Source organism: Canis lupus, chromosome 33, assembly GCF_003254725.2.
Source record: "Canis lupus dingo isolate Sandy chromosome 33, ASM325472v2, whole genome shotgun sequence".
Classification (NCBI taxonomy): domain Eukaryota; kingdom Metazoa; phylum Chordata; class Mammalia; order Carnivora; family Canidae; genus Canis; species Canis lupus.
In genome coordinates, this window is record NC_064275.1 from 24,844,010 (window position 1) to 24,857,678 (window position 13,669).

The 13,669-nt window shown below is 35.1% G+C and overlaps 1 protein-coding gene and 1 pseudogene across 6 annotated transcripts in view; both read left to right on the plus strand.

Moving 5' to 3' along the window:
- STXBP5L (syntaxin binding protein 5L) overlaps nucleotides 1-13,669 on the plus strand; it is a 381,900-nt gene that overhangs the window by 329,304 nt on the left and 38,927 nt on the right. The gene's annotated exons all lie outside the window — the stretch shown is intronic.
- On the plus strand, nucleotides 365-1,383 carry LOC125754225 (actin-related protein 2/3 complex subunit 1A-like; annotated as a pseudogene).

Here is a 13,669-nt window from a genome sequence, read left to right on the forward strand (position 1 = left end):
CTTTTCATAAGGGGAAATAAGTTACTATGCATAGCTAACAATTTAAGAAAAATACATATTCAAGGTAACCACTAGAGAAAAGGTAAAATATCTCAAAATTTCAAAAATTAAGCAAAGGGTAATATACAGTTAAAAAATCAGAAAATAAAGACCGTATATTAAAAGTGGATATAAAATGCAGAAGCAGCAGCAAAGAAGATACAACCCACTATAAAAGAAGGAGATAGAATAGAGCCTGTTGATGTTGACTGACCAGAGTCTTCAGATTCTCCATTTTGAGACTCTCAGGACTTCCCTGACTCTACCTTTCTACCTTTTGAAAACACCAAGAATATGGTCACTGCAACAACTTTGTACTAGAGTAATGACTTATCATATTCAGATTGCCCTTAACCACAATAACTACAGACTTCATATCTATAAGAAGAATCAGAGCCAGTGGGTGAAACCTCATGAACTCCAGGAGCACAGTGGACACATCACAAATATGTACTGGTCTTTCAAGAGTGACTACACTGTCCTTTGCAGGAGCCAGGAAGATGGTATCTGGAAACTTACCCTGGTGATCTTCAGAATTAATTATGTAGCCATTCTTGTGAACTCATCCCTTCTAGAGAACATATTTGCTATGAATAGTGAAGCACAATTCATTTCTGCTTATTACTTGAGCATGAAAATGGCAAGTAGGTAAGCAAACACATTAAAAGGTCCTCAATTTGAAATGGCATACCAACAGTGTTTTCCTGGCAGCAGGATTATGTGACTTCAAATGCAGTGCTTCTGCATACATTAAAGAAGTGAATGAAAACCAACCAGTATGCCATAGGGCAGCAAGATGCATTTTGGTTAGCTGATATCAGAGTCCAATGGTACTAGGAACTGGGTCCCAGCTTCAATTTCTCTGCCAGTGGGAACTCTGTGGCCTAGGTCAGCTATGACAGCAATGTGACTATTGCTGATGCTTCAGTGTTCAGGTTTCATCTGAAAACAGTTGCTGCCACTCCTGAATGAATTATTTGTCTCAAAGAATACCATTGTGTAGCTGCCAGCCATGGCTACTACCCAGTATTCTTTAACTAAGATGACCACGGCTCCTTTTTTTTTTTTTTTTTGACCACAGCTCCATGACTTTAGTCTCCAAACATTCCAAAACAAAGCATCCAGCACATGTTAGCTATGAAATACTTCCAAAACATGGGCAAGAGAGTCACAACTGAGTACTACATCACAGCCTCAGAGATATTGCACCAGAATAGATAGCAATTAACTCAAGTGGACAAACAAGATTACTGGAAATTCTGCTGTACAGGAATTAATGGAGGCATGATAGTTTGGGATTTCAAAACCTTAGAATCTTCTATCCAAGGCCTTCAAATAATTTGAAGCTGAATGAACCTCTTTGATCTAGTATGACAATTGACAACTAACTGCGGTATGTGATTTGCATGATGGTGAGGAAAACCAACCACAAGGAAACAGTGAAAACATGTATCATGCAAATATCATTTATGCATTTTGTTTAAATATCATTGGCAGAAGTGTTGAATGTTTAAAACAGCAGTCTTTTAAAATTTTTATTTTATTTTATTTTATTTTGGTGCTTTATTCCATTCTTGACCAAAGCTGCTTTTAAGCAATTCATTATGGAAAATTGTTGATTGATTTAAGTGAGAGGAGGTGGTATGTAAATTGTCTCCTAGAAAATTAAGTAAAATAAGATGTTCTTTAAAATAGAACTTAGATGAACCATCTCTCATGCCAGTAGATATAGTAAAATAATTTGCTTTGTATTATAAGAAAAAGGCTTTCAGCATGTATCACATAACAAAATCCAACAACAAAAAAATCTAAAACAAGATGATTCAAAAGTTAGTAGTAGAGTATATTAGACAACTACTGGTAAAAATAAAACAGGAGTTAATATATTAATATCCAAACTGAGTTCAAGACAAAATACATTAAGTTAGAAAGTGCTTATAGGGATCCTTGGGTGGCGCAGCGGTTTGGCGCCTGCCTTTGGCCCAGGGCGTGATCCTGGAGATCTGGGATCGAATCCCAAATCGGGCTCCCGGTGCATGGAGCCTGCTTCTCCCTCTGCCTATGTCTCTGCCTCTCTCTCTCTCTCTGTGACTATGATAAATAAATAAAAATTAAAAAAAAAAGAAAGTGCTTATATTTATAGTGATGAAATGGACATCCACAATTAAACTCTTAAAAAATATTTATTTAATTTATTATTTATTTATTTATTTATTTATTTATATTCATGATAGACATAGAGAGAGAGAGAAAGGCAGAGACACAGGCAGAGGGAGAAACAGGCTCCATGCCGGGAGCCCAACGCAGGGCTCAATCCTGGGACTCAAGGATCGCACCCAGGGTCAAAGGCTGGCGCCAAACCACTGAGCCACCCAGGGATCCCCATGAAACTCTTAAAAATTTTAATAAGCCAAGTAACGTGGATTAGCAATTATACTTCAAAAACTATAATAGAATAAAAAGAAATAGAAATGCAATAATAATGAGAGATTTTGACATAATTTAATGACAACTCAAGAAAATAAAAAAATAAAACATGAGGAAAAAAGAAACATAACTTATATGAAAGACTTGTTGAATATTTCTTGAACTTTATACCTTAAAAATTTTTCAAGTACCTATGAAAATTTAAGCCTATATTAAAGCCACAAGAAAACCTCAATACTTTAGAATGTTACAAACCACATTCTCTAATCACAAATTAATGACATAAGAAATAACAAAAATAGAAAACAAAAACAATCTCTAAAACCTGGAGGATTTTAAACTCTCACATAACCCTTGGGCTTGGTTTCTGACTAACTAGATCAGTAGCTAGATTTTTGTTTCCTATCTCTAGTAATATGGATCAAGAACTCTGAAAATTATAGACTAAGGATCTAGAAAGTAGTGAAGAAACTACAAAAATCCTACAGTAGAGAACAAAGAAGAGAAACTAGAGAAAAAATTCTGGGATGCTAAGAAAGGCAACAAAAAATTACCATAACAATTCATTCCAGTTGAAATTAATTTTATTAATAACAAAGACTTTTAAATGAGACTTTTTAGGATGTTCAGAATGATCAAAATAATTTTTAAAAGACTGATAAATTATAAAGCTAAAGTTTTTCATAAATGAAAAACCAATGAAGAATCTTGGATAACAATGCAGGCATCTGGGTGGCTCAGTCAGTTAAGCATCTGTCTCTTGATTTTGTCTCAGGTCATGATCTTGGTGTCATGGCATTGAGCACAGCATAGAACTCTATGCTCAGTGGGAATGTACTTGAGATTCTCTCTCCTCTCCCACTGCACCTCCCTTCTATGTTCTCTTTCTGTCTCTCCCAAATAAATAAATGTTAAAAAAAAAAAGAATCTTGGATAATAATGAACAAATAGAGAACATCAATAAAGAAATAGAAATTATAAAAAGAAACAAGTAGAAATTCTGGAGCTAAAATTACAATAACTAAAATGAAAAATTCACCAGAAATACTCAGCAGCAGATTTGAGTGCCGTTTTGATTAAGGGACTTATGAAACATCATCAAGCATACCAATATTATAGGAATACCAGAAGGAGAAGAGAAGAGAAAAAGGGGAAGAAAGAATATTTGAAGAAATAATAGCTGAAAACTTCTCACATTGGAGGAAAGACATGAACTACAGATCCAATAAATTCTTCAAACTCCAAGTATAATAAACTCAAAGAGATACTCAGATGCATTATAATCAAAGTTTTACAAAGAGAGGATCTTAAAAGCAGCAAGAGAGAAATTATTCCTCATAAATAAGAAATCCTCAAGAAGTTTGATAGCCAAATTTATAGTAGAAGCCAAAGAGGCCAGAAAGCAGTGGGATGACATATTTAAAGTGCTGGGGAAAAAAATCTGTCAACAAAGAATTCCTGTATCTGGCAAAATTTTCCTTCAAAAAATAAAGAGACATTAAGACATTGCAAACAAAAGCAAAGAGAGGCCATTATTATCAGACCCTCCCGGGATCCCTGGGTGGCGCAGCGGTTTGGCGCCTGCCTTTGGCCCAGGGCGCGATCCTGGAGACCCGGGATCGAATCCCACGTCGGGCTCCTGGTGCATGGAGCCTGCTTCTCCCTCTGCCTGTGTCTCTGCCTCTCTCTCTTTCTCTCTCTGTGACTATCATAAATAAATGAAAATTAAAAAAAAAAAAAAAGACCCTCCCTACAAGAAATACTAAAGATAGTCCTATAGGCTGAAATGAAAGGAAATTAGACAGTAACCTAAAGACATATGAAGAAATAAAGAACAATGGTAAAAATAACTATAGGTAGATATAAAAGCCAGTATTATTACATTTTTTAGTTTTAACTCCTTTTTCTTATTTTCTCCATGAGTTTAAGTGTTAAGTGTGTAAATCTTAATGGGCATGTAATAAAGATATAAAGACAAAGATATAAGGGAAGGTGATGAATATTTATAGCAACAGTTTTGTATGCTATAGAAGCTAAATTAGTACAATTAGTACAATTCAAAAGACACTGTTATGAATTTGTAATCACCAACATAACCATTAACAAAAATAAACAAAAGGAAATATGAAGGAAATAAAAAGATATGCTGAGAAAAAATTAAATATGAAAGAAGGCAGTATCGAAGCAATTCATGAACAACACAAGCTATACTTCTGGAAAACAAATAGAAAAATGGCAGAAATGCTTCCATATCAGTAATCATTTTAAATGCAGATGGATTAAATGCACCAATTAAAAGACAGATTGGCAGAATAGATTTAAAAATATATAATCTAACTATATATTATCTACAAGAGAGCCATTTTAAATAAATTTTTAAAAACCCACAAATAGATTGAAATTAAAAGGATGGAAAAAGGCTCCATGCAAGTAGTAACCAAAAGAGAGATTGCATGGCAAAATTAGTACCAGACAAAGTAGCCATAAGTAGAAAACTATTTCAAGAAACAAAGAAAGATATAGAGTTAATTTGGTGAGAAAATATAATAATTGCAAACAAATGTGCATCAAATAGCACACCCAAAATATGTGAAGCAAACATTGACAGAATTGAAGGGGGAATTAGTTCTATAACAACAGTTGAGGAACTCAATAGCTTGCTTTCAATGATGGGTAGCAAATCTAGACAGGAGATCGAACATGAAATAGAGGACTTGAATAACACTATAAGCCAACTAGCTTTAACAGACAAAATACTCCACATAATAACAGAATGCATACTCTTCTCAAGTACATATGGAACATTCTTGAGTATGGAACATATTTTAGGCCGCAAAACAGGTCTCAGTAAATTTAAAAATATTAAAATCATACAAAGTTTTTCTCTAACCATCATGGGATGAAACTAGAAATCAGTAAAAACTGAAATTCACAATATTTGGAAATTAAACTGCACACTTGTAAACAATTAATAGGTCAAAGAAGAAGTCACAAGTAAAATGTGAAATACTTTGAATACATTAAAATAATAAGCAAAATTTGCAGGTTACACCAAAGACATGACTCAGAGGACTATTTATAGCTATAAATGTTTTATAGCTATAAATGCCAAATCAATAACCCAACTCTGTACTTCAACAAACGGTAAAAGATGACCAAACTAAACCAAAAGTTAACAGAAGTACAGAAATAATAATGATTACAGATAAAATAGAGAATAGAAAAACAATTATCAACAAAACCAAAGATTTGTTCCTTAAAAAGATTAACAAATCAATGAACCTTTACCTAGACTAAGAAAAAGAGGGAAGATGCAAATAAAATCAAAATGAAAGTGGGAACATTACTATCAACCCTACAGAAGTGAAGATAATACTTTAAACAATTATATACCAACATTAGATAACTTAGATGAAATAGGCAAATTCCTAGAAACACATGAATTTCCAAAACTGACTCAAGAGAGAAATCTCAACATAGCTAAAATAAGTAATGATGTTGAATCGGTACTCAAAAACTTCCTGACAAAAGAAGATCAAGGATGAGTTGGCTGGCAAATTCTACCAAATATTTAAATAATTGACATCAATCCTTCTCAAACTCTTCCAAAAATAGGAGAGGAGGGGAACATTTCCTAACTCATTCTGTAACACCAGCATCACCCTAATTTCAAAGCTAGACAACACAATGAAATTAGAAACCAACATCCCTTATGAATATGCATGCAAAAATTCAAATTAGCAAACAGCATCCAATAGCAAGAGAATTATGTACCATGGCTAAGTGGGATTTATCCCAGAAATATAAAGGTGATTCAACAGAAGAAAATAAAAGATGTAAAAACATTAATAGAATAAAAGAAAAAGCATGATACAGATACACCTCAATTAAGACTGAAAAAGCATTTAATAACATTGAACATCTATTCATGATAAAAATACCCAGAAAACTAGAAATGGAAGGGAACTTCCTTAAACTGACAAAGGGCATTCCTAAAAAACCCACAGACAAGATCCTACTGAATGATGAAAGATAAAAACTTTCCTCCTTAAGATCCAGAAGGTTACCTGTTTTTACCACTTCTATTCTATATTATACTGGAAGTTCAGCCAGAGAAATTAGGCAAGTAATAAAAGGCATTCAAGAAATGAAACTACACCTATTGACATATGTTATCCTGTATGTAGAAAATCCCAAAGAAACCACAAAAGAACAACTAGAATAAATGAATTTAAGCCAAGTTGCAGGATATAATATAAACAACACAAAATCAATTGTTTCTATACATCAATGAAAATTTTTAAAAAGTATTTAAAAATTCTTTTTTATTTTTTTTATTGGAGTTCAATTTGCCAACATTTAGCATAACACCCAGTGCTCATCCTTTCCTGATTGTCATACAGTTGATATCATATGGTATGTAAGCTTTTCAGATTACTTCTTTCATTTAGTGATACGTATTTAAGGTTCCTCAGTATGTTTTTTACAGTTTCGTTGCTCACTGCTTTTTGGAATATTTCATTGTCTAGATATACCACAATTTATCCATTCACCTACTAAGGGACATCCTGGTTGCTTCTAGGTTTTGGCAATTAATGAATAAAGCTGCTATAAACATTCATGTGCTGGTTTTTATATGTACCTAAGTTTTCATTTTAGGGGGTAAATACCAAAGAGCATGATTGATGAATCATATGGTAGGAGTATGTTTACTTAGGAAATTGACAAACTGTCTTCCAATGTGACAATGTATTTTTTGGATTCCCTAACAATGAATGAGAGTTCCTGTTGTTCCATATTCATTCTAGCATTTGGTGTTGACACTGAATTTTTTGCCATTCTACTAGGTATATAGTTTTTTCTCGTTAATTTGCAATTTTAAATATTTTTATATGCTTATTTGCCATCTGTCCATCTTCTTTGGTGTAGTATCTGTGCAGATCTTTAGCCCATTTTTTAGTTGGGTTGTTTATTTTCTTATTGCTGAGCTTTAAGTGTTCTTTGTGTATTTTTTTCCTTTTTTTCTTTGTGTATTTTGGATAGCAGTCTTTATCTGATATATCTTGAGGCACCTGAATGGCAGTTTTTTAAGCATTTGATTCTTGATTTCAGCTCAGGTCATGATTTCAAGGTCATAAATTCCAGCCCCATGTCAGGCTCTGCACTCAGCAGAATCTACTTACTTGAAATTATCTCTCCCTTTCCCTCTGCACCTCCTGTTTGTGCTCTCTAAAATAAATAAATCTTTTAAAAAATAAACACTATCCGATGTATCTTTTGCAATTGTTTTCTCCCAGTGTATGTCATCCTCTCATTCTTTTGATAATATCTTTCACAGGGCAGAAGTTTCTAATTTTAATCAAGTCCAACTTAATTTTTTCTTTCATGGATCATGCTTCTGATGTTATATCTAGAAAGTCATCACCAAATCCAAGGTCATCTAGATTTTATGTTTTCTTCTAGTTGTTTTCTAGTTTTGTGTTTTCAGTTTAGGTGTATGATCCATTTTGAGTTGTTTTGAAGGGTATAATATCTGTGCCTAGATTTTTTTTTTTTTTTGCATGTAAGTGTCCAGTTGTTCTAGCACCATTTGTCAAGGAGACTGTCTTTGTTCCATTGAATTGCCTTTGCTCCTTTATCAAAGATCACTTGACTATATATGTATGGATCTATTTCTGGGATTTGTGCTCTGTTCCCCATTGATCTATTTGTCTATTTTGTCACCAATACCACACTGTCCTCATTATGTTAGCTTTATAGTGAGTCTTATAGTTGGGTAGCACCAGTCCTTTGACATTGCTCTCCTCTTTAAATATTGTGTTAATTATTGTGGGTCTTTTGCCTCTCTATATAACTTTACAATCAATTTGTCAGTATCCACAAAACAACTTGCTGGGATTTGTTTGGACTGTGTTGAATCTATAGATCAAGTTGGGAAGAACTGACATCTTGACAATATTGAGTCTTGCTATCAATGAGCACAGAATATCCTTTTATTTGTTCTTCAATTTCATCAGTAAAGAGATTTTTTTGTAGTTTGGTAGATTTCCTCATAGAGATCTCATAAATTCTTTGTTAATTTATACCTAAGTATTTTATTTTTGAGTGAGCCAATGTAAGTGTTACTATTTTTAATTTCAAACTCCATAGCTAGTATATAGAAAAACTCTTGTCCCATGTAAATGCTCACCAAAGAGTAACCTCAGCAGAGGAAAATTTTAACAATCAAGGGGGTAGAATGACCCATTCTGTGGATACATATTAACCTCTTTCCCAGTCAACCCTCTCAGCACATAATGGGCTCATGAACAAAGAAACCATGGTGATAGGAATGGAGGCTATGCATGGACTGAGCAACATGGACTTTCACTCACCAAAGCTGACCTAGCTACAATCACTACTGAGTGCCCAATATGACAGCAATAGAAATCAACACTTTCTCTAATTTGGCACCATTCCCTGGGTGATCAGCCAGTTACCTGGTGGCAGATTGTTTACATTGGACCATTTTCATCAGGGAAGGGAAAGGATGTTATGCTTACTGGAATAGACATTATTCTGGATATGAATCTGCCCTCCCTTCTGGAATTTTTTTGCCAAAATTAACATCCATGGACTTACAGGATAACTTATCCACCATTATGGTAATGCACACAGCATCAATAAATTAATTTCAAAGCAAGTGAAGTTTGGCAGTGAGCCAATGCTTATGGGATTCACTGGTCTTACCTTGTTCTCCACCATCCTGAAGCAACTGCCTACATACATATGTATTACCAATTTTTTTATTAATGTTAGTATATCTTTCATTATCCCTTTACTTTTAATCTATATATGCATGTATACTTAAATTGGGTGTCTTGTAGAAAACATAGTTGGAACTTGTTTTTTAACTATTCTGATAATCTTTGGTTTATTTAGAACATGCATATTTAAAGTGATTATTCTGTTGGATTAGTGTCTACTATAGTCCTTACTGTTTTCTTGTTCTTTGTTCCTATTTTCTTTTTACTTTTTTCTGCTTTTGGGGAGTAAACTGAGCATTTTATAGAGGATTCCTTTCCTTCTCTTAGTATATCAGTTAGACTTCTCTTTTTTACTTTTATTTTTAGTAGTTACTCTTGAGTTTACAATATACATTTACAGCTGATCCAAGTCCAGTTTTAAATAACTATACTGCTTCATGGGATGTGCAAGTGCCTTATAATAACAAAGCCTTCCCAATTTCTCCCTCCTACTTCTTGAATCATTACTGTCATTCATTTTGCTTGTCAGCTACACGGTTATCTTATACGCTTTTTGGAAACATAGTTTGGTTTCTAAGAAGCGTAATTGGGCCCTGGAACAAAGTTCAAGCATATCTAAAGAATAAAAAACAAATAGCACCTAATAACATAAGATTCACAATGTCTGGTTTCCAGGCAATGATATCATATCAATAGGAAAATGCAACCCATGATGAAGAGAAAATATCAATCAACAGAAACTAACCCAGAAGTGATACATAGGATAAATCCAGTAGACAAGGACATGAAATCAACTATCATAAATATACTCAATATATTCAAGGATATAGAAGAAAGCACAAGCATGTTAAGAAGAGACATGGAAGATATCAAAAAGACTCAAATTGAACTTTTAGAAATGAAAAACAAATGTATGACATTACATGACATATATTCTAGATGGGATTAACAGGAGAATTGACAATGAAAAAGAAAACATTACTGAACTCAAATTTGTACTCTCCAAAATGAAACAAAGGAATAAAAAGACCAAAATAATGAATGGAGAATTAGTGATCTATTGTTTAACTTCACATTATCTAATACACATACAATAGGAGTCTCAGAAGAAGAAAGGATGGGACAGTAAAAATGTTTTAATAAGTCATGCCACAAATCTTCCTAATTTGATGAACACTGTAAATCCACAGATCCTAGGAGCATAATGAAATTCAAGCATAAGAAACATGAAGAAAACTACATCAAATTATATCATCATTGAAATCCAGAGGGGGGGATATATTAACATATAGAATAACAAATATAAAAATAACAGCAGACTTCTAAGATAGAAGAGAATAGAAGAATATTTTTAAGTACTGAAAAAAGTGACAATCTAAAATTCTGTACTCAAAAAAATATCATTACAAATGAAGGTGAAATAAATACTTTTAGTGGCAAAAGTTGAAAAGATCCAGGACTAAAAATTAAGCTCTATAAGAAACATTGCAATTAATCCTCTGAAAGAAGGAAAACAATATAGAGGAAAATCAAGATATACACAGAGGAATGAAGATCCCTGAAAATGGCAAATATATGAGTAAGTGAAATAGATTATTTAAATTTCTTTAAAAAATAATCGATGACTAGAAACATCCCAAATATCCATCAATGAGTGAATGTTAAAAAAAATTGTGCCATGTCCATACAGCAGAAAATTCCTCAGCAATAAAAAGAAATGAACTCTGGATAAATACAACCTCCAGATTCTCAAACTAATCATGGTGAGTAAAAGAAGTTAGACAAAAATAAATATAAACTGTATGATTTCTCTTACATAAAATTCCTGGAATGCAAATTAATGTACAGTAACAAAGAACATCAGTGGTTGTTGGCCAGTAGACAGAAGCAACAAGGAGGCATTAAAAATAAGAATGAGGCAACTCAGAGAGGGGATGGATACATTATTTTTCTATGAAAACTGAAACAAAATAGTTTTTTCAATTTTAAATATGTGCTGCCTATTGCATGTTAATTCTCAACCTATGCTGAGGAATGTGATTGTCAGAGATCCATCAGCTAAGAATGAGGAACAACAATTTCTCAGACATCCAGAAACTAAGAGTTCACTACATGTAGATTTTAAGCTTACATTTATTTTTTATTTTTTTTAAAGACTTTATGTATTTATTCATGAGAGACACAGAGAGAGAGGCAGAGACATAGGCAGAAGGAGAAGCAGGCTCCATGCAGGGAGCCCAATGTGGGACTTGATCCCAGGATTGTGGGATCACACCCTGAGCCAAAGGCAAGTGCCCAACCACTGAGCCACCCAGGCATTCCTGAGCTTAAATTTAAATACTAGTGGAGGAGGAGCTAGGATAATTCAGTAGTAAAAGTACTCTAAGCTTGCCTGGTCACCCAATTCAAGCAGATAATTATAAAACCATTCTGAATACTCAGGAAATTGACCTGAGGACTGATAAAGCACTCTACACAAGACAGAGAAGAGGCCATGTTGAGGAAGGTGGGAAGTACAGACACAGGGTTTGGGGAAGAAGCAGATCATGGGTGCTACAGAGGGGGGGAGCCCTGGTCATAGAAGGAAGAGAAAGAGAGGAACACACAGGGAATTACACAAAGAAAACACTTCCCCATAGCCATTGACTAGGAAAACAAGAAGGGTTGATTTTCCTGAGTTTTTATAACCACGGGGCTCAAAGACTGGAGTTAGAGAGGTCTGTAGCATGGCAGGTGTGGAGCCCAGTTAGCACTGCTGTGTTCCTGTGGGGGAAGGCAGATAGCCCAGGAGCAGACAGCCCAGAGACAGACGGTGTAATCAGAGGATCCCTTGGGACACACTGGGAGAGACGTTTCCACTTCCTGGAGTACATCCAACAGAGGTGGCATTGCTTCTCCAGGGACAAAGGAGCCAACAGGCACCATTCCTCAACATAAACTAACTTCAGCGTCAGCAGTGGCTACCTAACCCGCTTTTACCAGGTCCTGTCCTGCTGTGATCTGCCGGTAATTCTTTTCTCGGGCAAGTGTGCCTGAGCAGCAGTACAGCAGACCCCTCCTCCCAAAGACCAGCAGAAACCTTCCCCAACATACACACACACACACACACACACACACACACCAGGTCTACTGACCATAGAGTTCTGCAAAGCTCCAGCTCTAGTGGAAACAGCATCAGGGTTCTTTCAGCCAGCAGACCAGAGCACACCTAGTTAAAACTCGCCACACTCTGGACAAGGTCAAAACACTCCCCACTGCAGGTAGGAGAAACTCTGCAGAGAACTGACTTGAGGGAAAGAGCAGCCCAAATACAGCAGTATAGTCCATGCAACACACACCAGAGATGCTTCCTGAAGCACCAGGCCCTGGACATTATATGATCTCCATAAAGCCTTTACCTTCAGAAGCAGGAAACATAACAGGCTTTCCTAACACACAGAAGACAGAGTCCTAGACAAAATGTGACATGGAGGAATTCATCTCAAAAGAAAACAAGAGAAGGTCATGGTCAGGGACCTAATAGAAACAGATATAAGTAATATGCTTGATCCAGAATTTAAATCCAATCATAAGGATACTGTAGGCTGGCCTTGAGAGACACATAGAAGACATCAGGGAGACCCTTACTGCAGAGATGAAAGAGCTAAAACACAATCAGGCCAAAATGAAAAATGCAGTATCTGAGATTCAAAACCAACTGGGTATAATGACCACAAGGATGGAAGACACAAAGGAACAAACAAGTTCCTAGAAGATAGAATTATGGAAAATAATGAAGCCAAACAAAAGAAAGAAAGAAAAGTCTTGGATCATGAAAGTAGACCTAGGGAACTCAGTGACTTCACCAAATGTCCTAACACTCATATCATAGAAGTCCAAGAAGAAGAGAGAGAAAGGGCGGGGCGGGGGGGGGCAGAAGTTTATTTGAAGACATTATGGCTGAAAGCGTCCCTAATTTGGGGAAGAAAATAGACATCTAAATCCAGGAGACATGGAGCACTCCCATCAAAATCAACAAAAGCAGGCCAACACAAAGGCATATCGTAGTTAAATTTTCAAAATATAAAGAAAAAAATCCCAAAAGCAGCAAGACAAAAGAAATCCCTAGCTCAAGACAAATAAGGTTACCACACATTTAAAGAAGAGTTAATACCTATTCCTCTCAAGCTGTTCCAAAAAAAGTGGAAACAGAAGGAAAATGTCAATGAGGCCAATATTACCTTGCTTCCAAGACGAGACAAAGACCAAAAAAGAGAACTGCGGGCCCATATCCCTGATGAGCATGGATGCAAAAATTCTCAACAAAAGACTAGCAAATTGAACCCAGCAGTACATTAAAAGAATCATTCACCACAATCAGGTGGGATTTATTCCTGGGCTGCAAGGGTGGCTCAATATTTGCAAATGAATCATGATACACCACAATAAAAGAAAGGATAAGAACCATATGATCCTCT